This window comes from Vombatus ursinus, unplaced genomic scaffold, assembly GCF_900497805.2.
Source record: "Vombatus ursinus unplaced genomic scaffold, bare-nosed wombat genome assembly UNPS02014807.1, whole genome shotgun sequence".
In the NCBI taxonomy this organism is placed as follows: Eukaryota; Metazoa; Chordata; class Mammalia; order Diprotodontia; family Vombatidae; genus Vombatus; species Vombatus ursinus.
The window spans coordinates 54,472,071-54,499,825 of NW_020954585.1; the positions used below are offsets into that span (position 1 = coordinate 54,472,071).

The following is a 27,755-nucleotide window of genomic DNA, read 5'->3' on the forward strand; positions in this document are numbered from 1 at the left end:
GCTTCAATAACACACACTTGGCTCGATTATAAAGTCCATTATTGCTTACTAGAGAACCAGAACCATACCAAACTGCTTCTAAACTTCTTATGTAGGAGCAATCTAATAAATGTTTGCAGACTGACTGCTGAATGACATCCTAAGTATCCAACAGATCAAGCCTGTACAACATATGGCCCACAGGCCAACTGGGGCCCAAAGGATTTCTGGCAACCCCCCAAAAATGCAGAGGATGTAAAAGAAAAGAAAGTAAAGATATAATGAGTACTTTGTCTGTGCCCCACTTAACCTTCCACTAGTCACTATTGTACCTATCATAACCTGGCAGGTGGGCTACCACTGCACACTCTCCTGTTTGTCACATGACCCGTGGCAACCAACCATTATCAGTCTGTCTTTAGTAACAAGACTATCTGTGGCCTGAAGAAGTTTAGCCTATTTTAATTTTGGCCCCCACCTACTGCCAAGTTGTGCAGGTCTGCAATTGAGGCTGGACTACATAACTTATTATCAGTCATCCTCTGGATTATGTAACTAATTTAATGATCACCACCCCATATATTCAAATAATGGAAAAATAAAACATTTCTAACTTTTCTATTCCCAAATGATTGCTTAAAGTGCATTCATTCAAGGAGAATAAATCCATCACCCATCACCACCATTCTATCTATACCTATTGACATTCTTTTTTCATTAATAAAAATTTCTTGCAAGGGTGCTTTATATCCTTACTTACAAAACTAGTGATTGATTTCTAGAAATGTTTCATATATAGCTAGGACTATGCAACATGGGAAATTTTAAAAGTTAAACAGTCACGAACGACTCTAGGTGCTTAAAAGACTTCCCCACTGATTTACTAGACCACTTAATGAATTGACCTTCTGCTCAGCAAATACTTAATAGTGAGTATTTCTAGCCTCGGTTAATTGTTAGTTTTGAAATCTGTTTGATTTATGTTTGATTTATGAAATCTGTTGAAATATGTGCCACAATACAAAGACTATTTCCTAGATGAAATTAGTCAACTTTTCTTTGGTAGTTAAGAGGGCTGGCCCTAATAATAAGAATTTAAAATACTGGAGAAAAAAATTTTAGGGTATAAAAAGTCAAGCCCTTTTTCTAATTTTCTCTTTAAAAGGTAATATTAATATATTGCCTTGATTATTTTTATATTTTTTGTATATTGAGGTCCTCAAAGGGAAAACATTGGAAATTTCTGGCAGTATAAGAAAAGGGGTACTTAAGCTACCAGATCAGCCTATTACCTTTAGTAGGCAAGGGGGAGGAGGTTCCCCCCATTGTAACAAATACAATACAATTCAAACATTTGTCAAAAGCCTACCATGTGCAAGGAAAAATTCCCTGCCCTGAAGGACCTTTCTGGGAATGTGGGGGAAAAGGGTGAGAAACAGATATAATGGATAAACAGATAAGTATAATACAAGGTAATCTAAAGGTAGAGAGAATACAACTGAACTAGAGGAATGAGAAAGAGTTTCACAGACTCAGTAGCACATGAACTGAGCTCAAAGGAAGATAAGAATTCTGAAAGAGAGAATCCATTACAGGCACATGAGACACCTTGTGATAACACAAATAGGTGGGAGACTACCACTGAGTTGGGAAAACAAATTGTACAGTTTGGCTAAAATGTATAGTGTATGAAAGTCAGTAATATAATAGAAAGGCCAAAAGGTAGGCTAGAACTGGAGTGTAGAGTGGTCTTGAAATATTAGGCTGAGGAGTCTGTATTTAAACTAGAGGAAATAAGAAGCCACTGAAGGTTTTTGGGTAGGGAGTGATATGAACTGACCTGTGTCTCATGAAGATAATTTTGGCAGCTTTATAAAAGATGGGAGGATAGATTAAAGAAGGAAGTAACTAGAGGCAAGAACAGTCAGGAGGTTATTACAATAGTACAGGCAAAAGTAGGGCAGGAAATATAATGGCAGCTGCGTGGGTTTCAAAAAATTCCGGAATGCCTAAGTTTAAAATAAGTAAATTCCCAATGGTAGGACTCATAGTTAATATTGGGCTGTAAACTGAGTTTTCAGTTATAGGTAAATTGTATCTGGCTCAGTTTTAAGACAAGGTAAAAATGGGTATCCGTTGTGTATCTAACATGCTATTATAACTTGGATCCTATAGCAAATCTTGACTGGCAGATTTCTGGAAAGCTTTTCATATTATAGCCAAGGATAGATACTGAATGTAGTAAAAAAATAAAAGGTGTACAAATAAAAGGCAAGCTGTTGCTCATGTTTCCTATAAGCAAGCACTAAATTCTAACAGGTGCCCAGGGTCAGGAATCATAATGGCAATGATGAGAAAAAATGGAAAAAGCAAACTGGATTTGTTCATTTGGGGGTGAAGGAGAGAAGGCCATAATGAAATTAAACAAATTTCCCAAATCCTTAAAGTGTGATTGCAGTAGTTACAGTGATCAGTGATCAAATGACTTTAAGCTGTAAGAAAGTTGCTATAGTCTTCCTGTTATTCTTAATTTGCTTTCATAATTGTCTGTATTTATTTTGTTATAAACAGCCCTTTCTTGTTGTATAAGTTACATGACATTTAGTTTGCTAAGTTAAAAGTTCTGCAGTTACATTAATTTCATTAAAGAGTAAATTAAGAAATAAATGTGATCTACCAAAATCCAAGGAAGGTAACAGAATGCTAGTTTTAAAGTAGCAGAAAAATCCATTTTAAAAAATAAACATAACCTATGTTTAACTGTAAAGCTCAAAGCATATTTAGGAAACTTCTGTCTTTTCTGAGATAATGACCTTACCAATTCTATGTGGCTTACTTAACAATTAGCTAAAAATCAGTGCATTATTTACAATGCAAAGCTCATTAATACAAAATTAAATAATTATGATTAAATATAATATTCAGAATCCAAGTAAAGAATATGAGAACAAGCTATTTTCTACAGCCCCTAAATCTGAATTTTGGGATCTTCAGATCGCTGGATCAGAGCACTGGTTTAATTGAGAAGGGGCGAGTGGCGAGGTGGGAGAGAAGATAATACTGCTTTAGTTATCACCTTTTTTGTTGTTGAATTGTTTCAGTCATGCCCAATTCTTCGTGACCCCATTTGGAGTTTTCTTGGCAAAGACACTGGAGTGATTTGCTATGTGCTTCTCCAGCTCATTTTGCAGAGGAGAAAACTGAGGTAAAGTTTAGTAACTGCACAGGTCACTCAGTTAAGAAGTGTCTGATGCCAGATTTGAACTTGTCTTCCTGACTCTAGGCCAGGCACTCTATGCATTGTGCCACCTATCTTCCCCTATTTATCACCTCTGAGACCTGAAAATAATTTCTATCCTGAATGTTACTCCATGGCTACTTACATGGCTACTCCATCTAGAACGGAGCAGTTTCCCAAGGTTGACCAACTATTAGTCATAATTAGCTTTTCAAAAGACAAGAGTTAAAGAGATACACTCACTACTCAGAAACTATTTCAAGGAATAAGCAGTGATCAAGAATAGGTTATCTTGTTGCAAGAAGCCACTAAGTCTCTTTCTGGCCTTCTGCCTTTTCCTCTGGTGTCTCACAAATTCATTCTTTTTTTATTACTTTGCCCTTCCCTTCTCCTTTAAGGGGTCATAATATAGAATTGATCTATTTTAAAATATTTTATTGAACTTTTGTGTTCTATGTTAATAATTATTTTAAAATGAAGTTAATTTAACTATTTATCTGCCCCATCCCTCCCCCCAAAATTAAGCCTCTTCTTATTTTAATGGGACCCTTGATTTTTTTTCCTGTCTGGATTACTGAAATGAACAAAAAACATAGCTGTAATAGGCCCAGATTTCTTTTTTAAGCATTGCTAGTCAATGTTAAAGTAGCAAATTTGAACTTTTTTTTACATTAGAATATTTAAAAATAAAAATATAGTTTGAATCATCTATTGATAACTATTTAATTCTTTTGGGAATATATAACCATTGTAAACAGCATTTTAAAAAATCCTGATCCCAGTTTCCATTTATATCACTGCTAATTAAAGGAGATAACGTAATATTATATCTTTGCCATTTGCATCCCACATTGAAGGAAGACATACTAGCCATAACCCATGACCTACACCCAAAAAATGACAGTCAAAGATCATTGAATATGGTTTATATTTACATCTAATTTTCAGAGTTAAAATGCCACACATCTTGGGTATGATTGCAACTTAAAAGAAGAAAAAGGTCCTGGAAAACCTTCTGAATGTCTTTAAAGTATGCAGACTGTCCCAAGCTAGCAGTCTGCACATTGCTATGTAGAAATCAAGATATACAAACAGCAGTTCCACTCTTAGGTCTTGATTCAGTTTCTTTGAGACATACCCTATTGCTCATTTCACCTGACTTTCTAATTTTTTATAATAGTTTTTAAAAAGTTATAAATTGCATTATTACAAAGAACTCTGCATTCTTTGTAGAAAAAGAGATTAAAATCTAAGTTTTGTAATAACATATAGTAATGTTGTTTTTAAGCCTGAGACTGAATTCTGTGCCCTACAATGAAAATTAGTAGCACAAATTTGTCTTAAGCATGATGCAGGAACATCCAAGTTCCACATGCAGCATTCCCAAAGCAGTTCTAGCCTTAGCATTTAAAGTTCTTTGCTAGTAGTTCTTGATTTTTAAATAAAGAGCTTCAGATTACTATTGCTGTCTGTAGCTGCTTAGCTCAGTTGATTAAAGACCAGTGATAGACAGACAGACAGACAGACACACACACACACACACACGCGGTCTGATGGATTTGTAATTGTATGTATACAAGCTAGCCTTCCTCTGTTCCATTCTTAAATCTAGCCAGCCTCCCTGAAGCATGTTCTATATTTCACAACACAATCATATCTGATGAGCAAGTGGATTAAAGACAGGCACTTTACATTATTTTGGTTTCATAACAAGATTAAAATTTAATATTTGCATCTTCTGCCACGACTGGAAAACCATTTCAAAAGTGTATAGTCTTACTAATTGTGCATCAGTGGTATTGTTTTCATACTTGAAAAAACATTACTATTACAATGAACATAAAAGTCACAAAGAAAAAATTTATTTGATCTCATTTAAGTTGTTTTATTGATACTTAGTACAGTTAAAGTCAGCAGCCCAAAAATTAATTAACACAACGCCAATAAATCAGGATGCTATTCCATTATGGACACAAATGTCAGTTTCAAACTTAAAGAATATGTATTTTGAAAGACTATTCAAGAATTTTATAGCATAGATTTAAAATATTTCTCTTGACTTTTAAGGTGTCGCAAACATATTAGGAGCTTTTCTCCTTCAAAGGAAATGATAAAAAAGTTTGATAATTCCTAGCTGAAAATGCAAATATAAAAATTTTTAAAGTTTGTTATGAAACCAAAGTAGTATGTAAAGCATATGGTTGAAAGCTTGGTTTTAACACCTATCACATGTAATCTGAATGTTTTCTATTCAGAAAGTATACATCCCTAGTGGTCTAAGAACTGTTGAACTTAACAGTTTAGAAAACGACATGCATCAAAGTATCCTCAAAATGACAAGTTATACAGCTATATGTTTCAAGTCAATTATAAACCAAGATAATCAAATGGGACCACAATAAACAAAATTTGGTATTTAACAGGTTATAGGATCATGAAATCAGTTTTGAAGATATACTAGAAAAAAGCAATACATTTCTTATTTCAAAGATTACAAAGAAAACAAATTTTCAGCATCATAAACAAACAATACCCAGAAATTGATGGAAAACTTCACCAGGTATTATTTCCAAAATCAAAATATGTAAAAAGTTGCAATCTATTCAGAAGGCCTACAAACATTTACAATTATGAAAAGGCTAGTTATAGTAAGTCACTGATAACAAACTGAGTTTATTAAGTGGGGGAAAGAATAAAAGCAAGTCCACAATTTCACCTACAGAAGAAACCTTTAAAGTAGAGTTAAAGTGAAACTGAACTTGCCACAAATGTATCTGGATTGGACACTTTAGGTAACACAATAGTAGCTTATTATTGCAGCACATGTAAAAGCAAATAAAATGACCAAAAAGAAAATCAGTCTTATTTAATGTGGGTCTAGAAAGCACCAAGATTAGTCTCTTTATTACAATTCAATATGACAATAATAAATATATCAAACCTCTTTATCCAAAGTTCCAGGGTCTACTTTCAGATCACCTGCTCAGAGCATTCCTACTATCATTATTATATTCCAAAAGTTTCGCAAGCACACAAACCGATTCTCGAAGAGGGAAGTTTGCAAGTTGACAGCGCCGTGTTTTAGCTTCCACACCAAAGAATCCTAAAATGGCTTCCCAGTCTCAACAAAGCCTGAAGCCTGGACTAATCTGATCCAGCCTCTCTAAGCATCAACTGTCAGTCAGAGGGAGCCTTTAAATTTATTGGACACTGCAGCTTTAGCCAGCCCACAAACATTTAACCCATTAATTTCCTCTCAAACTGCCCAAAGTTTCACATGGATAAACTAGAATCTAATCTTAAGAGTAGCCAGATAATTTACAAAACAAAGACAGCAGTTTCTATAAGATTTGTTTCATTTATATTTCCATTTCAAATATTATAATATAAAAATGAAAATCTAGTTATTACATGGGTTATACAGGACTAACTTTTTAACATTTTAAAATTAAGATTATATTCTCCCCCCTTTAAAATTAATACTAAAGGCTGAATTAACCATTTAAAAATTATTTCCTTGTTAAACATAGACCATTTGGGGGTTTAGTGTATGATTTTTTTATATAACAGATGGAAAGTTACCAACGAAAAAGGAATAAAGCTTTCTCTAAAACAGAGAGATCTGCAAAACAATTGGTCTTACAACCAATTAAGCTGGATTTGATTTACGTATAGAAGACATTTTAAAGTAAAATAATGTTGGTTTAGAGAAAATATTAATTTGCTGTTCACTCTGGCAGAAAGAAATAACTGATACTTCAAGGTTTCCATTTGATTGTCACAAGGCAATGAGGTAGGTAGGATACTATGAGAATTACCATCTCCATGTAACAGATGAGGAAATGGAGTTGAAGAGGAGAAATGCTTTATGCAACTTGTTAATGGTGTCATAGTCAGGATTCAAAGTCTTCCAGACTCTAAGTCTCGTGTTCTTTACTCCTTTCATTACACCATGATTTCTCTCTGGAGAAATATCAATAACCCTTAAAGACAAATTGATAACCTCCTAAAAGTAGTTAAATATAGCAAATCAGAACCATATTCATACACTTTTTCTATAAAAAAATTTCCCTTTTGAAGCATATGATTTGGAAATTTTTAGGTTCAGAGCACACAATGCACAAATCCAGACTACTTTTAGGAAGAAGAAAAAAGGAAAGGTAGGGACATATTTACAATGTATAAAAAGCTCCAAGTTGTAATAGTTCTAAGGAAAAATAAGACTGTTATCCTAAGCTATATTATCACATCCTTACATGAACAAGTAATAAATTTTCCAATGTCTTTCAGCAAAATCCCACTTCTTACTGCAGTATCATTTAACTATAGTAAAATTGGAGTGGTCAAATACTATCCTGTATATACTATAATGTGTAATATATATATGCTATGGAAAATCTAGTATTAAAGTTTTATTGTATATGTTTCAGAACTAAACTGTTAATAGAGGTAAAATCTTATCATAGCAAAAATTTTTACAAAAGAATATTCTGTATAAAAAAGAAGTATTTGTCACTTCCAGCTAGATTGCAATACTGCTTTCTTTATGAGCTTACAATGAATAAAAAACTGTACCATAATTTTCTACGGTCCATAGGCATTTGACAGTCATTCTCTTTTGGAAAAATACCCAACTGCATCTTCCCTAGCATTGTTTTATACATACTTTGATACTCCAGTGAAGTCAGAGACCATTAGAATACTGGATCAGGTTCTCCCTCCAAAGAGACATATCTCAACTCTTCTATGACTCAGTTCTGAAGGGAAAAAAAAATTGTCACCCTGAAGTGAATGTTACTAAATTTCTAGGAACTCAGCTAGGCTGGTCCTCTTTCAACTAGCCAGTACTTAAAGGCTTTACAATTTGGTAAAGGCCTGACAAAGGTTACTTAGGTTCTTATATACAAAGGATGAACTAATGGTATATTGTTTGCATTGTAAACAGTGATGAGGAGAATTGTAACTACCTCTACAAAGTTCATTTTTTTTTTGGTGAGAAAATTGGGGTTAAGTGACTTACCCAAGGTCACACAGCTTGACCGTGTCAAGCGTTTGGTCTGAGGCCAGACCAAAGTTCATTTTTTTAAGATGACCTTTTACATCAAACATTCCCCAGAACATTCAGCAATAGTCAGACTTGTGATCTCATTAATTCAAAAGTTCTGTCCAAAGATGCAGATTCCAACCCATTCCTGCCCATCCTGTTTGACTCTTGTAGATGTCTTACCATAAGTCTGACACAGAAGATCCATCCAAAGTGCTAGAAGCTTTCCTCACTTTCTACTGATATACTGAAGTTACAACAAAAAGGCTAAAAGAGCCCAAAAAGATGCTTCAGCAAGCAAATAACTGACTTATTTGCCAAACAGAGATGGCTGCCAAAGGCATCACCAGGTTAAACTAGAAACTTGATCACAGAATTTTGTGAAGATAATAGAGAATTGTGAGTAATATTAAATATTAGTTCATAAAGCAGAGAAAAGAGAATGGAGTTTGAAGACAACCAAGAAGAATCAATCTGAGGACATTTAAGGATGAAAGTGGAAAGAGGACAACAAACGGAAGAAAAGTGGAAACAATTCATAAAAATCAGTAAAACAGCTTTCTCCATCAAGGACAGTGGAACCTCCATTCAGTCCCTAACACCACAGTCTAAGAAGGACTTACAAAGGAGATAGAAATGGCACTAAAGAGAATAAGAATAGGAAAAGCACATGTGTTGGACCAAGTCTGACTATAGGAGGTCTGTACCAGAAGCAACACAATTTTGAAAGCATGAAGGATCAATGTGCCAGGTATCCAGAAAGGTTAGATACCAAACAAGTGGAAAAAATTTGGGACCTTATTAATACCAAAAAAGGCAACCTGATGAGAGAACATCAGTAACTAACAATCTATATGCCTATTACCCTATCTCTACAAAACTTTAATGATAATTACTTATACTACAGAAAAAGTTTATGTTTTATTGTATTTGCTCCAGAACTGTTTACAGAGGTAAAATCCCATCCTAGCAAAAACAAACAAATCAAGAACAACCTCAATGACAGTAAGTGAGATATCTGTTAAACACTTGGCAAACCTTAAAGCACTATATAATCACTATTATTACTGATACAGAATAAACAGGCTTTTCCAAATGAGATTCAAAAAAAGCCACATCTTTGTCATTTTACAATTATTTGAAAGGAACAGTGAACATAATATTCCACAGTGTTTATTGCTCGTTGGTTATGAAAAAAGCATTTGATTCAGTAGACCAAAATCCAGCCCGACAGGCTCTTTCATAAGGTGTCTCAAGATTCCTTGAAGGACATAACAAAAATGTCATGTCTAAAAAAAAAAAAAAAGAAAGAAAGAAAAATATGTTGAGCAATTCTCTGGACTATAAATATCAGGTGAGGCATAAAACAATGGAGCTGTATTGCCACTGTGATAGCGGAGACACTGCATAGAGCCTAAATTGAAGAGGGATTCCCTATGGATAGAGAGGTCCTCCAGGTGTCCCTGCTTGCAGATGACATTATATTGATTGCATCAAGGAGCACTGGAACTCTGCACCGCAGAGCATGCTTGTACAACTTGTGGCCTGCGGCCGACCCTAAAGCCCGCTGCTGGCAAGGCAAAGGACTTCCTCTACATACAAAGGATTTTCCTCTACATTTTTCCACATGTGCCCCCCCCCCCTCCACTCACCCAAATCCTTATTAAATGACCCGGGCCTGCTGTAGGATATTCTAGACAAGATCTGTAGTCACTCAAAGGCCCCTGACCTGACAATTCACATAGCAAAGACCAGATAGATGAAGAATGTCCACTTATGATTATTATATATATTTGGATGCACTCAGTAATACAACACAAACAAAAGGCAAAAGTTTCCACAAAAAGATAGTGTGGTATAATGGGAAGGGTACCATATTTTAATCACAGCCTGTTGTTGCACATTTAAGGCCTGCTACTTCCTACCTCTTTCACCCTCAGCAAGTCATAGCCTTTGAGGCCTCAGTTTCCCCTCTGTAAAATGCCCAGGTTGGACTAGATAATGTCTACAATCCCTTCCACCTTTCAATATATGACATCGTAATCATGTTATGAAGATGGAGAAAGAAGGAAACAAGCATACAGTAAGTGTCTACCATGTACCAGGCACTGTGCTAAGCACTTTACAAATGTCTCATATGATACCACTACTACTACAAATAATAACAGTAATAAGATACTACCAATAGTCCAAATTTATTTAATATTTTAAGGCTCGCAAAATGTTTAAATACATTATTTCATTTGATTCTCACAACAACTCAATGAAGGTGCTATTATCCCCACTTACAGATCTGAACACTGAGGCTGAGAGCAGTTAAATGATTTGCACAGAGTCACACAGCTCATGTCTAAAGAAGCATTTGAACTGAGGTCTGCCTGACTTCAAGTTCAGAACTCTACCCACTATAGCACCTAGCTACCCACAGGTGAAACTGTCCTGCTTCCTTCTTCTTCCAAATGGGTTCAAAAACATATCACAGATTATTTTAACTTGTTAACAGATTAATTTTTAGATAAATTGTTATTTATTTTGTTGGCAGCTGGGTGGCACATGACACTCTGAGCCTTGGAATCAGGAAGACTTGAGTTCCGAGCCAGTTTCAGATATTTACTAGCTGTGTGACCCAGGACAAATCACTTAACCTCTTTCTGCCTTAAGTTTCCTCAACTGTAAAATAGAGATAATAACAGATCACCTACTACCTCACAGAGCTGTCATAAGGATCAAATGAGATAATATTTGTAAAGCACAATGCTTAGCACACAATAGGTGCTATATACTTATTCTTTCCGCCCTTTTCGACTGAACTCTACTAAAAGAAAATAATTCAGAATACTTATAGAATTTTATATATTTATAATCAGCTATCAATTCATATAGGTTTTATCCAATCAGTTGCCCAATCTTGTCATTTCTACCTCCACATCTATCTTATAAGTCACTTTCTCTACATTCATATACCCATCATCTTAATTCAGGCTCTTATCTACTCTTACCCAGACTCAAGAACTTTCTAACAAATCTCCCTGTCCCAAGGCCTCTCCTTACTCCAAACTATCCTCCACTTCATGGAGACTTTTCTAAAGCAAACATCTGACCATGTCATACGTGTCTCCCTTATTCCATGAACTCCAGTAGCTCCCGATTATCTCCAAAATCAAATATAAACTTCTCTGTTTGACATTTGGAGCTCTTCATAACCTTGCCCTATTCTAACTTTCTAGTCTTATTAAATATCACTCTCTTCCATGAAATTTATAGTCCAGTCATACTAGTCTACTTAGGTTCCTCACACACAATGTTTCACCTTCCACTTCCCTGTCTTTGCACTGGATGTTTCCCATGCCTGGAATGTACTTTCTCTTCACTTCTGCCTCTTAAAACTCTGTTTGCTTCAAGGTTCAACTCAAATGTTACCTTCTGATAATTAAATCCATAAAAGTTGATGAGGCCAAGACAGTATATAGAGAGAAAAGAAAGGGACAGAGCCATAGGGAACAATCACAGTTAGGTGGTTATCATCTGGATAATGAAACTACAAAGGAGGCTGTGGAGGAATGGTCAGAAAAGTAAGAGGAAAGACAGGATAGAGTAAAGTCATACAAGACTAACGGGGAAAGCTCAGATGGGAAGACAAGGTGGTCAACAGCACCAAATGTAGCAGATCAGTCAAGAAGAATGAAGACTGAAAAGAGACCAATTTTGCAATTAAAAAGATTACCAGTAACTTTGGAGAGAATTGTTTCAGTCAAGTGATAAGGCTGAAACCTAGATTGCAAAGGATTGAAGAGTGATAGGAGAAAAAAAGGTAGAGTAACTTTTTTAGGAGTTTAGTTGAGAAAGGAAGGATAAACATAGGATGATAGCTCAAGGAAATGGTAGAGCCTAATGAAGATTTTTTTCCAAGGATCAGGGAGATTTGGGCAGGTTTGAAGGTAGTAAGGAAGGTAAGGAGAAGTTGAAGATTGAAGAATGATTGAAGCTATAATCTACAAGAGGGACAGGCTCAAAGACACATGGTGGGGGATTGGCCTTGGCAAGAAGAAAAGAGGAAAGAGCTGGAGGAAAGGAGGAAAGAGATGGAGATGACATCAAGCTGTGCTGAAATAAAGACTAAAGGATAAGAGAGATATCATTTCAAATGGCCTCAATTTTCTCACTAAAGAGGCAAGGTCCTTAGCAGAGAAAAAGTAGACAGGAGCAAGAGAGTTGAGGAGAAAAGGTTTGGAAAAGATTCTGTGGGGAGTGAGATAGGGAATTAAGGAAGTATAAAAGGAGATAGAACTAGTCTTCCCAATGACACAGGTATAATCATGTCATTGTGCCATCTTACTGCTCAAAAATTGTTTTTTTTGTTTTGTTTTGAGGAAGATCGCCACCATATTGAATGGATCCAGTGGTGTTCCTCACCTACTTTTGCAATGCCTATCACCCTATTGCTAGAATTACTCCCATTGTTATATCACTTCTTATCATTCTTCGTTTCCTTCAAGGCTCAGCTCCAGCACCATGTTGTACATGAAACCTTTTCTGACCTTCCTTGTCAATAGTTCTTCATTGCCTTTTTTCTACTATCCCCTGAGTGATCTCATTCTTTTTCACTGCACATCATCTATCAACTCTATTCAAACTCCTCAGCCTGATACTCAAGGTCCTTTCACAAACTGGTTCCAAGTTACTGTCTTCTCTTACATTAGTTTCCATCATGTACCCTTGACTAGAATTAAGGAGACCTGGGTTCTAGCCCAAGATCTGCCACTAAAATCTAGTTGTATGACTTTTGAGCACACGTACACTTATGGAAGATAGGAATAAGACATAAGCACTGCATACACAGGAACTACCTTTGTGAAGTGTCAACTGGAAATTCTACACCCAGGGCATCTGGTCAGCTATCTGAAGAACAGCTTCTATGACAGTTAAATCATTGGTGTTACTAAAGTGGCCAAAGTCATCCTATAGTAGCAAAGTAAAGTGCTGGGCAAGTACAAGGTAGATGAAAGATAACAGTCAGTACATAAACTCTAACATATTTACTCACAACAATCCTGTGAGAAAAGAAGAATATTATACCCATTTTATGGATGAAGACACTGAGGTCCAAAGGACAAAGTGACTTATCCATGGTCCCCACAGCTAGTAAGTGGCAGAGCAAGAACTCAAAGTGGATCTTCTGATTCCATAGCACTGCTCCTCTCACCACACAAACACCATCTCTCTTCCCAGAAACAGAGAGCATAAGAGTTGGAATCAGGAAGACCAAAGTTCACATCTCTCCTCTGACATTTCCTGTGTAAGTCACTTACCCTCTGAATTAAAGGGAGATAATAATACCTGTAGCACTTCCTTCACAGGTTGTTATCAGACTCAAATGAGGCAATATTTATAAAGCCTTTAGCAAACTTTAAAACATAAATTATAATATATAAAATATATAAATACATTATTACATAAATAACTATTATCTCTGACAAGTGAGCAGACACATGGTGTGACCTTGAGGATTTGATGTCTGTCTCCATTTTTGTGCATAAATTACCTATAGCTTCTCAAAGACTCTTTAGCTGAAAAGGATTCCCAGAACCATGGCCTACTCATGTAGAATCAAAGATTTAGAGCTGGAAGGTATCTCTAGCCATCTAGTCTAAACCTCTCATTTTAAAAATGAGAAAAATGAGGATTGTAGATGTTAAAGTGAGTTGCCAAGGTCACACAGGTAGGGTTAGAGGCTAGATTTGAACCCACGTGTTCTAATTTCAGAGCCAGTGATCCTTCCACTGTACCATGTGTTGTGCTCCCAGTAAAAAGGTCACAAAATTGCCATTTAACACATCTGCCTTGGGCTGTGGAAGCAAAGACTGTTACTTCAGTGCAAGTAGGTCAGCACCAAGAGAACTGTTCAGTGATCAGGAGAGCTCCTGCAGACTCAGACACTTGTTCTGTGTCTGAAGCTATTTATTACCCCCAAAGAAGCAAATACACTCCAACAGTGCCAACTTTGTCTCTAATAGAGCTCTTTGTCCTCTGAACTCTCAAGAGCACTTTACTTCTAGCTCTCCAATACCTATACTTTATATTATAGTTATTTCTGTTTGTGTCTTACCCTTCAAGGAATATAGGTATGTTTGTCTGCTTTGACTTTTTGTTTGTTTGCATCTGTGTTAGTCATCATACACAGTTTCTTGTGAAGGCCTTTAATAAATATTTGTTGAATTAAGAGAGTTATCTGTTTGCAATATTTAAATAAAAAAAAGCTTTTCTGAATTTATCTTAAGAACTACTTGTCTAGTTGTGTTATGTGAATATAATGGAATACTACAGTTCTATATATGATGAGTAGGCAGATTTCAGAAAAACCTAGACTTACAAGAACTGAAGCCGAGTGAAGTGAGAAGAACCAGGAGAACTTTATACACAGTAACGGCAACATTGTGCTACAACCAACTTTGATAGACTTAGCTCTTCTCAGCAATACGACGATTCAAGACAATTCCAAAAGATTTGTGATGGAAAATGCTAACCACATCCAGAGAAAGAACTATGGAATCTGAATACAGATCAAAGTGTGTTATTATCACTTTTTTGTTGTTTTTTGCTTTTTCTTTCTCATGATTTTTCCCTTTTGTTCTGATTCTTCTTTCACAACATGACTAATGTGGAAATGTTTAACATGATTGTACATGTATAACCTATATCAGATTGCTTGCTGTCTTGGGGAGGGGAAAGGGAAAGGATGGAAGAAAAATTTGGAACTCAAAATTATACAAAAAATGAGTATTGAAAACCAACTATACATGTAATTAGAAAAAAATATTATTAAGGAAAAAAACTACTTGTCTGAGTTGATACTGAATAATGTGCATTTTATTTAGCACAAAATTCAAAAGCATTTTCCAAAACTAATCTACTTAACTCTTCCCTTCCCTTTCAATATTTTATACACCAAGACTGTGAATGTCAGCGGAAAAAAATCCAACTTAAGTATGATAGTTACACATACTAAAAACACTGCAAAGCCAATTAATGAATTGTTACTTAAATACTATGAGGCATTATAATAGGCAAATAATTATACCACAGGCAATAACACTCTACTTGCATCAACCAGCTACAACCTTATACTAATAACTCACACTTATCTAGTACTTTACAGCTGAAAAAGTTTTCCCCTTGGCAACTCTGAAGTGATTTTATTATCAACCCCACTTAACAGGAGAGGCTTAGAGATGTGAAGTGACTTGACCATTTTTACAGAGCTATTAACCAAGGGGGCCAGGACTGAAAATGAGGCCTCCTATTTCTAAGTCCAGTGCTCTTTTTTTTTAAATAAATTTATTTATTTAGTTTTCAACATTCACTTCCGTAAGATTTTAAGTTCCAAATCTTTTCCCCTTCTCTCCCCTCCCCCAACCCAAGACAGCATGTAAATTGATTTAGGCTTAACATATATACTCATATTAAACCTACTTTCACATTAATAATGTTGTAAAGAAGAATTAGAACCAATGGGAGAAACCACGAGAAAGAAGAAATGGGAAAAAAAAAAGAGAGCAAATAATATATTTCAATCTGCATTCACACTCCATAGATCTTTTTCTGGATGCAGATAGCATTTTCCATCATGAGTCCTTTGGAATTGTGTTAGATCCTTGCATTACTAAGAAGGGATAAGTCTATCAAAGTTAGTCATCGCACAACGTGGATGTTACTTCACTCTGCATCAGCTCATACAAGTCTTTCCAGGTTCTTCTGAAGTCCTCCTGCTCATTTCTTATAGCACAATAGTATTCCATTATATTCATATACCACAACCTGTTCAGCCATTTCCAGACTGATGGGCATCCCTTCAATTTCCAATTCTTTGCCACCACAGAAAGAGCTGCTATGAACATTTTTGTACATGTGAATCCTTTTCCCAGTTTTATGATCTCTTTTGGATATAGACCTAGAAGTGCTACTGCTGGGTCAAAAAGTATGCACAGTTTTATAGCCCTTAGTGCATAGTTTCAAATTGCTCTCCAGAATGGTTGGATCAGTTCACAACTCCACCAATAATGCATTACTGTTCCAATTTTCCCGTATCTTCTCCTCCAGTGCTCTTTATACACCATTTTCAGTACACAAGTCTTTGGCAAGGGTAGGAGCAAATAAAAGATTGACTTCAATTAGTCACCACTGCTACTACCATAAGCTGGTGAATGGCAATTTTTTGAAAAAGATTTTATTTTTTCCCTAATTACACGTAAAGACAATTTTTAACATTCATTTTAAAAACATTTTGAGTACCAAATTTTCTCTCTCCCTTCCTCACCTCCCTCCTTCCTAAGATAGTAATTTGACATAGGTTATACATGTTTAATCATGCAAAACATATTACCATATTAGTCATGTTGTGAAAGAAGACATAGACCCAAAGGGGAAAAAAAAACATGAAAAAAATACAGAAAGTGAAAAAGAGTATGCTTCTATCTGCATTCAGACTCTCTGGAGGTGGATAGCATTTTTCATCATGAGTCCTTTGGAAGTGTCTTAGATAAATGCATTGTTGAGAATAGCTAAATCGTTCACAGTTGATCATCATACACTATTGCTATTACTGTGTGCAATGTTCCCCTGGTTTTGCTCATTTCACTTTGCATCAGTTCATGTAAGTCTTTCCAGCTTTTTCAGAAACCAACCTGCTCACCATTTCTTATAGCATAAAATCAATAAAAAAGATAATCAACTCTGAAAGACTTAGGAACTCTGATCAATACAATGACTAATCACAATTCCAAAGGACTCTTGAAGAAAAGTGCAGATAGAGAGGTTATGGACTCTGAGTGCAGATTTTGAAGCACATTTTCTTTTTCCTTCCCACTCTCCTCACACTGCCCCAAACATGGCTAATGTGGGAATTTGTTTTTCATGACTACATATATTTGTGATGGGTTGTATTTTTCTTGCCTTCTCAATTAGGGGCAGGCGGGAGAAAATTCAGGACTGAAAGTAAACAAATAAAGAAAGAAAGAAAGAAGACAGAAAAATAAGATGAACCCTTAACACACCATCCTACACTCAATGAAAGTCACAAACTAACCACATACTCAGAACAGGGCTCCCAAGTGAATTCAAGATCTCAGAGGAACAGCTATAGTTCAGGTCCACAGTCCCACCTCCACATGGTCTGTCACAGAAATATACAAAAATCCTGATGCCGCACACATAGACATTTAGACTTTGCAACAATCCCTGTTTCACCACCCACACAGCCCCCTGATTCACTGCTATCAAATCCTGAATAGGGATATGTAATGCTAGTATTTTAGTATGCTAGGAATCCAGTAAATGTTCAAAACAGTGTCTCATCTCTATTATCCATTCTACACTTCAGCCAAATTAAACTCCTGGAAGTTCTCCTAACATAACCTGTATTTGTTTATGCTGTACCATCTTCCCTAAATGCCCTTTGACCCATATGACAGAATAAATCTTACCATTTCTTTAAGAGCTAATCCAAATGCCTCTATTTCCATGTTTTGTTGTTGTTGTTGTTTTTGATCTACCCTGTCAGAAGTAATCTCTGCTACCTCTGAACTCCCAGAGCACTTTGCACTCTGAGGGGATGTGAAAAGAAAGGGCATGGGGGATAGTGGGAAAAAGGGATAGGACAGGGATCAGGGATGGCTTGCAGAATAAGAAAGATGAGGATTTAAAGAGGGTCAAATGAGAGGGGAACACATACTAGGAAGGAAAAGTGGCGTAAGCAAATGCATATAGGTAAAGAGAGATGATCAAGTTCAGGGAACAACAGTGGTAGTGCAGTTTACACGAAAGGTAGGGTGTATGAAGAAGAATGTAAAATTAGATCAGGTTGGAGAGTTATAGAATTCCAGGTTGAAAGGTATGCTAGATTGCCTTGAACATCCTTAAATAGAATAATAGTACTAATTAAATGAATGACTGAAATGCATATAGCAGATTCAAGGGTCAGGGACAGAAAACAAATTCCCTGGAGGTCCTGAAGCTTGGAAAACTAGGGTTGGTATTCCTCTTCAGCCCCACTGAGCTAAAGTACCTCCATTTTAGTAAGTTGGTGTCACAGAAATTACTTTTCCTTGATGTTAATGTAATTGTAAGTGTTAGAGGGGCCAGTTTTGAAGGGTCAACAAAATTCAAACCACCTGGATGGCTTGCCCTGGTGGACAAGCTAGCCAAAGTAATGAATGGGCACTTGATCTGTGATTTAAGTGGTATAGAGAACTCCCAAATATTAAACTCTTTCTAGCAATAAAAAGTGGTATCATCTCTGCAATTTTTTTTAGAATTGCCTGGGACATTGGGAGGCTAAGTGACTTGCTCAGTGTCACACAGCAGGGGTCAAGCAAGACTAGGCCTATCTTCCTGACTCAGAGGTTGGCTATCTCTTAAACAATTTGATACTATTAAAAAAAAGTCCTTATAAAAAAAATGGAATGGCAGTGCTTTCAATAAGGCATCAATGAGGCAATATTTGATTTGTTGGAGTTTTTAATTATGACATTGAAAATTTTGTCATATTACAAACACGACACCAACTCTGTAATATTACAACTAGATGTCAACATTCTGCCATTTCAAATAGACCTTTCTAAAGCCTATCCTCTAAAAACCACGAGTTATCCTTAAAAATACCAATTCCCATGCAGCAAGTAGCAGGACTAGGAAGATGCTCAACTTCTTGAAAGCAAATTTATAAGCTGGAAGTACTGGGAGATTATATATATATATATAGTTAGAAGACTGGAGATTGAGGGAGGGAGGAACGTCTAGACAGCCATCTTCAAGTACCTGAAGATCAATCATGTAGAAGAACGGATTACTCTTGTCTCATTCGACCCCTGGAGGCAGACCAAGAGCAAAGCACGGGAGAAGTCAGAGGCAAATTTAGACTTGGGATCAAAGGAAAAATGCCTAACAATTAGAACGGTCAAACTAGACAAAGTCTGCTTTGGGAGGTAGTGGTTTCCCAGTCCTCGGAGGCGCATGACCACTTCTGGAGTATGTCACACACTTAGGGGTGTTTTCATCCATGGGTTGGACGAGGCGGCCTTCCAACTCTCTTTGATTCTACGAAACGCGCACAGGGACGACTAACACCCCATCCGAGAAGGGCCACTAACCAGGAGAGCACAGGGTTCGGTCCTGGAGGCACGGCGTGTTCTTAAGCCTCCCTGCTGAGCAGCAGGAAATATTTACTGAGCTCTAGGGAGTGGCGGGCGGAGGAGAGGAGAGGGGCGGCCTGAGCCAGGCTTCAGAGACACCCCCAGCGTGACGTAGGAAAGGGACGACGAGGGAGGCTCAGAGAGGATCGAAGCCTTCCAAAAATAAATAAATACGAATAAGAATAAATCGAAAAAAGCCGCAGGGAGGTGCCGAGGCTGCCGTTCCAGCTCCGCCCCTCCCCGCCGCCGCATTCGGCCTCCACACAACCCGCGATGCTAATGAGGGGGCAGGCTCCTCCCCTTCCTCCTCCCCTACCTCTCCCTCCCTCCTCCCCCTTCTCCCGGAGGGCTCGGGCGCGGGCTCGGGCTCGGGGTGGACACGGAGGCGAGATGGAGCCAAGGCTTGGGAGGGCGCTCCTCCCCGCGGCGTTAGTGCTCAGTCCCTTGCCTACTCGGGGACGCGTCGGCGACGCCAAGCCGGCGGCTGTTAGCGGCGGGGGCGGTGCCCGGGCCCAGCTCCGCCCAGAGCCGGCCGGCTCGAGTCCCTCCCCACCCGGGGTAGAGGGGGAGGGGAAAAACCTGCTTCTCTCCTAGCCGCGGCAGGGACCGAGGAGCGGGAGACGAGCCGGCCGCCGGGCCTCGCCCATCCCGGGAGGAGTCGAGGAAAGCAGCGGGTCCCTGTTAAGTTCCAGCCTCTTCCCTGCCCAAGGGGGCCCGGCGACGGGAGGGGGGTTGGGAGGGGGCTGAGGGTCTAAGGGAGATGGGCCCCGCGCTCGCGCGCTCCCGCTTCTGCGCTCACCTGCTCTCGCGCGGCCGCCGCCCCGTCTGTGCCTTCCCCCGAGGCTCGTGCAAATGCCGTCACGCCCAGCACGCGCCCCTGGCAACGTCACCTATACTCCCCGCCCCCTCCTCTCTCAGACACCTCTTACTCTCGTCTCCCACCCCACCCCCCCCGCTCAGTTGGGTTCACCCAAGAGACCGAGAAGCCAAGCCGAGGGCGCAGGCCACTCTGGAAGCTCGGGGGCGGCAAGGGAGAGTAGCTCTCGGGGAAACGGGCTCTCTGACCGTTCCCCGGATTGCCTACCTGGAGCGCTCCTGGCCAATTTAAAGTCGCCCTACCTGAGGGGGCGGGGCCTGGGTGGGACCAATCAGGAGACACGCCACTGCTGCTGCTGGTCCCGGGAGGTCTTTAAGCGCCAAACCCTGGGGCTGCTAGGTGGCTCGTGCTTAGGGTAGAGTCCTGGCCTAGGAGGCTGGATCCTCCCTTCCTTCCTCCCTCCCTCCCTGAGATCAATCAGTTATCTCTCTGCCAGCCTCTTTTTCCTTGTCTTTCTAAATCTTAACTAAAATTCCACCTCCAGCAGGAAGCCTTCCCCGGTCCCTCTTAATTCCAGTGTCTTTCCTGTTAATTGTTTCCTATTTAAAACCAACATCTCACACCGAATACCAAGGTATGTGGGTATATGATCCACACGTAAAGGGTGATGCCATAAGCAAATTAAGAGGACATGTAATAGTTTATCTGTCAGATTTATGGGTAAAGAAAGAATTTAGGATCCAAGATGATACAGAGAATATTACAAAATGTAAAATAGATAATTTTGGTTATATAAAATTAAAAAGTTTCTACACAAACAAAACCAATGCAACCAAAATTATAAGGAAAGCAGAAAAATGGGGAAATTTTGCAACAAGTATATCTGATAAAGGCCTCATTTCTAAAATATATAGAGAACTGAGTCAAATTTATAAAAAATACAAGTAATTCCCCAATTGCTCAATGGTCAAGGGATATGAACAGGCAGTTTTCAGACAAAGAAATCAAAGCGATCTATAGTCATAGGAAAAAATGTTATAAATCACTATTGACCAGCAAATTAAAACAACTCTGAGGTACCATCTCAAATCTTATCAGAGTGGCTAATATGACAAAAAAGGAAAATGATGGATATTGGAGGGTATGTGGGAAAACTGGGACACTAATGCATTGTTGGTGGAATTGTGATCTGATCCAGCCATTCTGGAGAGCAATTTGGAACTATGCCCAAAGGGATATAAAACTGCATACCCTTTGATCGAGCAATACCACTAGGTCTATATCCCAAAGACATCCAAAAAAGGGGAAAAGGACCTATTTATACAAAAATATTTATAACAGCTCTTTTTGTGGTGGCTAAGAACTGGAAAGCAAAGAGATGCCCATCAACTGAGGAATGGCTAAGCAAGCTGTGGTATGTAATTGTAATGGAATGTTATTGTGCTATAAGTAATGAAGAGCAGGATGATTTCAGAAAAACCTGGAAAGACTTGCATGAACTGATGCATCATGAAGTGAACAGAACCAGGAGAATATTGTACATTACATAGAAACAGCAATACTGTTCGATGAAGAACTATGAATGACTATATATATATATATATATATATATATATATATATATAAGCTATTCTCAGTAATACAATTAAAACAATCCCAAAGGACTAATGAGGAAGCATACTAACTGCCTCTAGAGAAAGAACTGATGTTGATTGAATACAGACTGAAACATGTTATTTTTCACTTTCTTTCACTTTTTCCTTTTATCTGAGTCTTCTTGTGCAAAATGATTAATATGACTAAAATATGTTTTATATAATTGCACATTTATAATCTATGTCTGCTTACCATCTCAGGAAGAGAGGAGGGGAGGGAAGGATAGAATTTGGAACTCAAAACTTTAAATAAAAAATGTTAAAATATTGGAGAAAATATTTTCTATTTATCCTATATATAGTTTTCTTTGAATATATTTGTTTGCATGTTGTCTCTTCATTCAATTGTGATCACCTTGAGGACAGGAGCTGTCTTTTGCCTCTTTTTCATCTTAGCACAGTGCCTGGCAAATATTAGGCGCTTAATAAATGTTTATTGAATGAATAAAACATCAACAACAATAATGTCACCTACTTCAGAGGATTGCTGTCAGAATCAAATGTGATTTTATATATATAAAGGGCTTTAGGAACTATTTATCATGAAGTAGAGAAGGCTTGGCAGGGAGGGACCTTCTAAGAACCACTGAGTACAATTATCCCTTCCACATTGAGACTTTCCCCATCTTGGTTTCAGTATATCCCAGGTCAGCATAAGAAATTACATGGGAATTTTGGGGGAGTTTTCTGAAGCCATAAATGATGCTTACAGGACAGAGGACGATACAGAAAAAGTTTAGGAATTCAGAAATACTTAAAATATATGTATAGTATTGTATAATATCAACCAAATTTTGCAATAAGGTACTGTAAACACCCCATAAGAGAAAAAGAAAAAAAATCAGACTTCTGCTCTTAATAGGAGAGTCAAAAAGTTTTGGGTAGATTTTCCAGATTTGGTGGGGGGGAAACCATGCTTCTAACCCAAAGATGTGGAAGGGATAAGGTAGTTCCTCCCTCAGGACTGTGTGAACTGAGAAGTGTAATTAATTGTAATTAACCTGTGGTTGACTATGCATTTAATCCTTGTGACTTTATATTAAGTTCTACTATTGTGTTATTTAGAAGCTCCAAGACACAGAAGTGACCTCAGGCAAGTGACTTCCTTTGTCTTATAAACCAAGGCAGACACTCTCAAAGGGAATTTAGATCTCTCTTTCCGCCAAAGAGGGAAGATACCCAGAGGAGGCAAAGGCCAGTCCTTGAAATCCAAATCCCCCTTTTCCCTAAAGGAAAGAAGATGCCTGTGAAATTAAAGAATATTTTTACACAGTTTATTAATATTTTTATTAAGCAGAGAAGTAAAATTCTTGGGATGAGTAATCCTTACAGTTCAAAGTTTGAACAATAAAATAAAGGAGTGCCTCCAAAAACCATAAAACAAGATGTGTCCCAGAGCCCCATAAACAACAGTTAAGGGAGTATCTGAAAATAAGGATGTTTCTGCAAAGTCAGTGAACCATCAAATGGCTCAAGGTCTGTTTCAAGGTAGGTATGAGCTTAACTGGCTGTAGAGCTACTGATTTTGTACACCTCCAGCTGACTCTGGGTCACAGAAAAGGATTGTTGATACATCAAGCCACTCTGTATCTTAGTTAATACAGCCAGTCCTCATACAGCTCTTCTTGGTTACCTGGATAATTGGGGAGCTCAAGCAAGTTGAGGTAGTTAGTGTACTCATTTACAAATTCACTGGTACAGTTTGGGCCTCAATTTCTTCCCTTGTAAATTTTTTTTTATATAGCCTGTATTTATTTGTATCTGTATTGCATAAAATTATTTTTGTATATAGCCTGTATTTAACAGTAGTGACTGCCCCTTATCACCTTGTACCTGAACCATGGCAATAGCTGGCTGGTAAGTCAGCTTGCCTCAAGTCTCCCCCCACTCCAGTCCATCCTCCATCCAGCCACTAAGATGGTTTTCCTAAAGCACACATCTTCCCCTACTCAAAATCCAAGTGTTCCCTCTCCACTTCAGGATCAACTACAGAAAGCTCTGCTTGGTGTTCAAAGCCCTTCATTACATAGCCCCATCCTACCTTTCCAATCTTAGACCTTATTTCCTACCACATAATCTTCAACCATATGAGACACTCCATCTCTCTTTTCTGTCCATTTTCTCTAGCTATCTCAAATACCAGAAACACTCTCCCTCCTCTGCTCAGACTACTAATCTCCCTGGCTTTCTTTAAATCCCAAATAAAATCCCATCTTTTACCCCTCTTAATTCTAGTGTCTTCCTTCAGTTAATTATTTCCTATTTAGCCTGTATGTACTTTCTCTGTGTATATTTGTTTTCATGTTGTCTCTCTCATTTGATTCCTTGAGGACAGGAATTGTCTTTTGCCTTTTTTTGTATCCCCAGCACAGTGATTGACACCTAGTAAACCCTTAATAAAATTTCACTCATTGACAGGAAAAAAAAAAGTCCTTAAAGGCAGAAGCTGTATCCACTGGGATACCTACCTGCCATATACTGCTGAAAGGAAGGTCATCTTGGAGGAAAGTCTCTGGTAGATGGGAGGTACAAAGGAATGTTGGAATGGAAAAGGCCTTCTGCAGAAGGTGAAATTTGAGCTGAATCTTAAAAGAAACCAGGAGGCCAAGGTGAGGAGGAAGCACATTCCAGGTATGGGAGACAACCAGGGAAAATGCCCAGTTAAGAGTGTCTTGTACAAATAACAAGGAGGTAAGTCTAGATGGATTGTATTGGGGGTAGGGTGGAGGGAGGGAAGAGACCAAGAGTAAATTGCAAGAAAATTGGGCCGGGTCGTGAAGGGCTTTACACACCTTTGATCTTGAAGGCAATAGGAACTATTGGAGATCATTAAGTGGGGAATAGGGGTGACATCAGACCTCTGCTTTAGTAGGGAAGTCACTTTGGCAGTTGGGTGGAGGATGGATTGAATGGGGAGAGACTTGAAATGGGGAGACCAATTAGAAGGCTATTGCCACAGTCTAGGTGGGAGGTTATGAGGATGGTGTAGAGAAGGGGATACTGTGAAGATAGCAACAAGATTTGACAACAGGTTGGATGTATAGGGTTAGTGCTAGTGAAGAGTCAAGCATGACACTGAAGTTGCCAGCCTGGGTGACTAGGAGGGTGGTGGTGCTGTCAACAGTATTAAGGGACTTTGGAAGACAGGAGAGTTGGGGGGGGGCAAGTTAATGAGTTCTGTTTTAGACTTTTTAAGTTTGAGATCCCTACATAATATTCAATTCAAGATGTTCAAAAGGCATTTGATACATGACTAGAGCTCTGGAAATAGCTGGATATGTAAATCTATGGAGAACACCAAGTGAGACAGAAGAGAGGAAAAAGGGAAGAGGACCCAGGATAGAGCCTTCAGTGACAACCAGGGCTAGTAGGCATGACCTAGATAAAGATCCAACCAAGGAACCTGGAAGGAATGATCTCAGATACTTAGAAGGAGAATGAAAAGTGATCAGTGTCAGGTGAGAGAGTATTCAGAAGGAAAAGGTGATTGACAGTGTCAAAATATGCAGAGAGGTCAGGAAGAATGAGGGTGGAGAAAAGGGATCAGATTTATCAATTAAGACATCATTGCTTAGACATGTGTATGTGTGTGTGGGGGGGGGTGTTTCAGACCAAACTAGCTATGGTTGTCACTTGGAAAAGGGATTAGACTTGTTCTGCTTAGACCCAGAGGGCAGAACTAGGAGCTGTGGGTGCTCTGAATTGTAACTAGATTAGACTCACTTCCACAGCTAATCTGTTAAATACAATAGTCTCTTCCTGGCTCAAACTGTTCTGCCTCCTTTAACAGAAGCAGATTGTCATTGTTGTTCAGTCGGTTCAGTTGTGTCGACTCTTTGGGACCCCATTTGGGGTTTTCTTGGCAAAGAAACTAGAGTTTCCTCCTCCAGCTCATTTTACAGATGAGGAAACTGAGGCAAACAGGGTGAAATGACTTGCCCAGAGTCACACAGCTAGGAAGTGTCTGAGGCTGGATTTGAATTCAGGTCTTCCTGATTCCAGGCCCAGCTCTACCTACTGATCCTCCTAGCTGCCTTAGTTACATTACCAGAGGAATATACTTGCTCTGGTGGTTATCTGTCTGTGTTTTATTTATGTCTCTACATTTACTAAGCACCTACTATGTGCCAGGCACTGTACACCTTACAAATAAAATCTCCTTTGATTTGACCCTCACAACGACCCAGGTGTTATTATGATATCCATTTTACAGATGGAGAAACTAAGGCAGATATAGCCATTTGATGACTTGCCCAAGGTCACACAGCTAGTATGTATAGGAGCCTGGATTTGAACTCAAGTCTTCCTGACTCCAGGCCCAATGCTCCTGATGAGGCTTACTTTTGCCCAGCAACAATGGGAACCTTTGACGCTAACTTTTCCCAGCAACTATGAAGGCCTCATTTAAATCTACCCAATAACAGGAAGCTCTGTCAGATAACAAAAACTTTGCTTCCTTAGCCCATACTCAATGGATGTGATTAGCCTTCAATACTGGACTAAATGTTGGAAGCTAAGTTTTTTGTTTTATGATCACGTCCTTGAGTTGTATACCCAGCATACTTGCTTCACCTTCCTGACACCTTTTTCTCTTCAGTTATCTACTCACATAGGAACTCTTGGCCAAGTGTCCAAAAATTGTGTATAAAAACAAGCCCCGATCCCTCTGTAAATTGCTAGTCCTTCTTCCAGGGCTAGCCCAGTGCTTTTTGTCAATAAAGCTCTCCTTGGTTAAGAGGAAGTCATCTAAGTGAATTCTTTCACACCTGAACCACTCTCCGGAATCTGACCTCAACACTCCAATGTACCACCTAGGTGCCTCTGAGGGTGAGGTTATGTGCTTTGCACAGACATTCACAGAAAGATATGTTAATAGCTGTGCTTTCTTTCGAATGTTTGGGAGTTGACATCACTGACTTCACAAAAATCTCCAGGGAGAAGAAGTATAAGTCACTGATCAAGAGACAGCAGTTTAACATCATTCTCATTAACATCTCTCCTCTCCTTACCTTCTCTGCTTTATCCTGTCCATTGTCTCACTGTAAAGCAATCCAGAAGAGCTTGTACCAAGAAAATATCGTATAGCCAGAGTAAGGGTGGACATGAATCTAATCATATTACTACTTCTTAAATAAACTATAATTGCTTTTTCTCCTATATCTTATTGAGTCCAAACTCTTCTGCCTGGTTTTCAAAGGCTTCCGTAACTTGTGCCCACTCTCCTACAATGAATCAAAAATATTTTATTGAGCACCTTCTATGGGGAAGGTCAACACCTGTTAACTATCTAGATGGTGCAGTGGTTAGAGTGGTTAGAGTGCTAGGGAATCAGGAAGACCTGTGTTCAAATCCTGGCTCAGACACTTACTAGCTGTGTAATCCTGAGCAAGTTGCTTTACCTTTGTCTGCCTCAGTTTCCTCAACTATGAATTGGGGATCATAATAGCACCTACCCCACAGAGTTGTTGTGAGGATCACAGAAGAAGTGTAATACCTAGCACACAGTGAATGCTATATAAATGCTAGATATTATTAGAATCTTATTTTGTGGGTTTTTATTTTTTACCTTTTCTTGTTTTATCTCCTCAATTAAGCTCTTTAGGGCAAAGACCACGGCTTATACTTTTGGTGATTTAGGAATATCACTTGACAGCCCTGTGGAAAATTGGAGAAGGAAGTAACTAGAGACAGAGAGAGACCAATTAGGAAGCTAATACAGTAGTCCAGTAAGAAATGATGAAGGCCTGATATAAAGCTGATTGTGTGAGTGGAGGAAATTGAAGCTCAGGGTAACTGAGTCACTTTCCTAAGGTCAGATAGGTAGTGTGCGTCCACA

The 27,755-nt window shown here is 38.5% G+C and overlaps 1 protein-coding gene across 17 annotated transcripts in view; it reads right to left on the bottom strand.

Annotated features, from left to right (window-relative positions):
- The window catches only part of LOC114052102 (SUN domain-containing protein 1-like), a 62,847-nt gene extending 42,532 nt beyond the window's left edge, over window positions 1–20,315 (bottom strand). For 10 of the 17 annotated variants that reach the window (XM_027874554.1, XM_027874560.1, XM_027874564.1 and 7 more), the window contains exon 1: window positions 6,159–6,340. The gene's annotated coding sequence lies outside the window, so the exon portion shown is untranslated. Of the gene's footprint in view, window positions 1–6,158; window positions 6,342–7,883; window positions 7,975–20,246 lie in introns of those variants that run through there. The other 7 variants (XM_027874563.1, XM_027874565.1, XM_027874553.1 and 4 more) reach the window with 5 other exon arrangements.
- Between the last annotated feature and the right edge of the window lie 7,440 nt (window positions 20,316–27,755).